Here is a 3730-nt window from a genome sequence, read left to right as displayed (position 1 = left end):
TTACCCACAGATGCAACCTGTAAGTGATAAAAAAATGTTTCACACAGAGGAATCTCCGCCTGGGACGACCCATGCAGTAGAAACCTTCTATACTACGCTTTGCACGCTAGGAGAAGACACTGCGTGCCTGTTTGGGCGGCCTGTTTTTTAAATTTCGTTATATATATATATTTTTTCCTTTTCCATCTTTGTATTTTCTACTTTAAATAATTTCGGACTTTAAAAAAGTTCCAAAAATAAAAAAGAATTTCTATTATTTTAGTAATTCATAAATCTTTTCGGATTTTCTAAAATGTTTGCATATTCAAAAAATAATCACAATTTTGAAAACAAATGTCTGGGAAATCAAAAAATGTTCATGATTTTATAAAAATATTGTGTATGAAAATTGTTCATGAACTTAAAAATATAGTAAAAATTCAAAAACTGTTGACTTACAAATAGTTTATTGATTCACAAAATGTTCACTGATTAAAAAAAGATCATGCATTTCTAAACATCTTCGTCAATTTTAAAAATTGTTCCACCAATTTCAAGAAAATGTTCGGCGATTCTAGAAATGTTCGCCTATTCAATAAAAATATTTTAGAAACTGTTCACAATTTTTAGAAAATGTTTGAAAATTGCATAAATGTTCATGATTTTACAAAAAATTCAAAAAACTGTAAAAATGTTAAGGAATTTGAAAAATATTCACAATTCTAAAAAAAAGCTCATGATTTTCAAAAATTGTTTATGATTTCATGAAAATAAGAGTGATAGTGTATCTCGGTGATGCTGCAAAATATGGTCGTGTTGCAGATTATGCTTTTTTTCTTCCATTACAACGCACGGCCGTTTTGCTAGTTATATCATAATCAAGTTATATAGTTTCTGTTTATATCCACTGGAGTTATTGCCGAATGAAAAGTCTAATATGGACTATAATGTTATAGTTTTGCTATTTCAGATGTGAAATAGCTACCTCAGATCTAAATTTTGGACCATGGGATCCTTATTTGATCCGTTCTCTGTTGTAAATCTCGTCCTAACTCCGATCCGCATTGTTCTGCTTTTCTTTATCAAGAATCATCCGCATCGTTATGCATGTGATTCCTTCATCACGACCATTGTTTCAGCCTCCTTGTTTTCCTTTTTCCGTCAGCCTGTTTCTAGTCGCAGGATGTGGGCTTGGCCCATATTTTGTTTTTTCGTTTGTTTGTTTGTGGGCCTGCGAGAGATTTGGAAAAAAAAAACTACCGGCCAAAATTATTTGACTTGGTGTAAGAGAGTTTTCTTCCGTCGCCATCGCAATCTGAGAAATTTAGGTCCCCTTGCCTCTGGCTGCCATCTTGGCACTGATAAGTGGGGACCTCAGATCTTCAAAATCTTTATGGTCTTCGTCAACGTCTAGTGATCATTACAATTTTGTGAGAATAAATTTTCCCTCGTTCTTCTAGCGGTGTCATGAGGTTAGAGAGTTTTCTGTCCTCGCAAATCTTGTTATTCAAAACTGGTGAATTTATGATGTATCAAGCTTTTTTTGTTGGTACGATTCTTTGTGGAGGTGAAATCTTTCATCAACATCATGATAAAGATATAGTAATTCGACGTCCTGCACTTATAGGGGTTCATCCCCGGCCCAAAACGGTCATCGATCATGGTTTCCCATCTTTTTGGATGGGCGACTCAAGGCGTTTTTAAAAACCATTATTGATAATGTTCGTGTGGGTGAAAGAGTGACAACATCGTTGCTCCAGTTCAATTGCAGCCTCTTTACCGAAGTCTTTAGAGTATTTCTTCGAGCAGAGATTGATAAGGTGTTTTCAAGTGACTTCATTGTAATTCTTAGTCATAGGAGTTTCTCTATATTTTTTGGATCTTAGGTCCAAATCAGTGTATAGTAATTGTTATTAGTAATTACAGAGCTGCCTCACCAATTGCCTTCTCGCACTACTACCTCTCCCTTAGTTTACAGAGCGTGTACGTGCCCCTAGGTCGTCAATTTAACCAACTTAATACAAGTCATATATTATAAAAAATATATCAATATAAACTTCAGATGTTTTATTTTCAAACCGTATAATTTTTGTGTTATATAGTTTATATAAAGGTGATAAAATTAGCAACTTAGGTATACACGTAGGACTTGTAAACTGAAACGGAGATAGTATTATCATGTTTCCCGTTCTCCTTCCTTCATTACCAACTTCCTTTTATGTCCACTGGAGTTATTGCCCAAGTGAAAAGTCTAATGTTATGCTTCATTACAATGCTACCTAAAAAGTTCATCCTCACTCAAAATTTCATTATCCTATTTCTGTTGACATGCATCTTATCCACCTCATCACCCATGACTCACCCATACCACCTCACAAGAAAAATCTAGTAAAATGTTAGGTACGACTTTTTTAAAAAACTACGTGGGATAAACCTTTATTTAGTACGCTCCCATTCCTGGGTCGGTAGCTCTTCCATCTTCTCTACGTGGGATAAACCTTTATTTAGTATGCTCCCATAGACGAGGCAGCAAAAGGCCCACATATGGTTGTTTGATCTCTACACATCATCCATAGAACACCGCTCGCGGCTGGCGCATCAAAGTACCACGTCATCATTGGCTACGACACTCCGGTTAAGAGACTCACCGAGGGATTCAACACGGCCACCATGGGAGCCATGCTCCTCCACTGTGAGCCATGCGCTGGGGGCCGCTGTGGCAAGAAGCAACTCTTCGACTCGTTCCGGTCGTCTTCTGTCGTGGATTTGTCACGGTAGATGTTCTTGTGAAAGAACTTAGTCGTGAAGCCATCACTACGGGTTAGCTTTAAGGGGTTAAACCGAACAAGGGGACACGGTGAATTTTATACTAGTTCGGCCCCTTCGAGGAAGGTAAAAACCTACGTCTAGTTGTGATTGGTATTGCTAGGGTTTCAAAGGCCAGTGAGCGAATTCGCTTTGTCTGACTCTCGAGTTGTTGTCTGTCCCTAAACCGCTGCCGGGTCGTCCCTTTATATACATAGGTTAACGCCCGCCGGTTTACAGAGTCCCGGAGCCGGATCATAAACGTATCCAGCTCGGTCTCTATCCTTCCTATTTTACAATACAAATTACATGACTAAGCCGGTTTACATTTACAGGCTTTAACCCGCCTTCGGGCCTTGGGCCTCCATGAAGCGCCATCATCCTTGCATCTTTATGGGCTTTTAATCTTCAAGGAGTCAACCCGGCTACATAAGGCCGGTTTACCTCCAGTAGTAATATCCCCAACGTTAGGCCCCAGATTGGTTTGAACTCGTTCATGTCAATCTTTTATAATTAGAAAAATTCTTCCCTCATATCTTCACCTCGATCTTGTAAACCGCCATGATGTCATACTTCAAGATTATGATAAACCGTCCTGACGTCATCCATCCGTTGATGTCGAAGATTACCTTCATTTAATATGTCTTCAGCCATCGAGGCGACACCCTTATTATCTTATCCATTTTTGGGCTCCTCGATTCCCGCACTTGTCGTTTCATCTCTTCGCCTTATAAATAGGGACACCGGACCCCTTTTCTTTTCTTTCTGCTACCCATTCATCTCTTCTTCTTCCTCTCGACGACCTCACACCCGAGCGCCGCCGTCATCTTCGAACTCCGCCTCTGCTTTGCTGTTGGCCGCTGCATCAACCTGTTCGCACCAGAGTTCCACAGCGCCCTTCCGCTGCTTCCGCCGTCGCAGTAAGTCTTTTCCCCTTTCTTTCTTA

This window comes from Triticum dicoccoides, chromosome 7A (genome assembly GCF_002162155.2).
Source record: "Triticum dicoccoides isolate Atlit2015 ecotype Zavitan chromosome 7A, WEW_v2.0, whole genome shotgun sequence".
NCBI lineage: Eukaryota > Viridiplantae > Streptophyta > Magnoliopsida > Poales > Poaceae > Triticum > Triticum dicoccoides.
Note: the sequence above shows the minus strand (reverse complement) of the source record.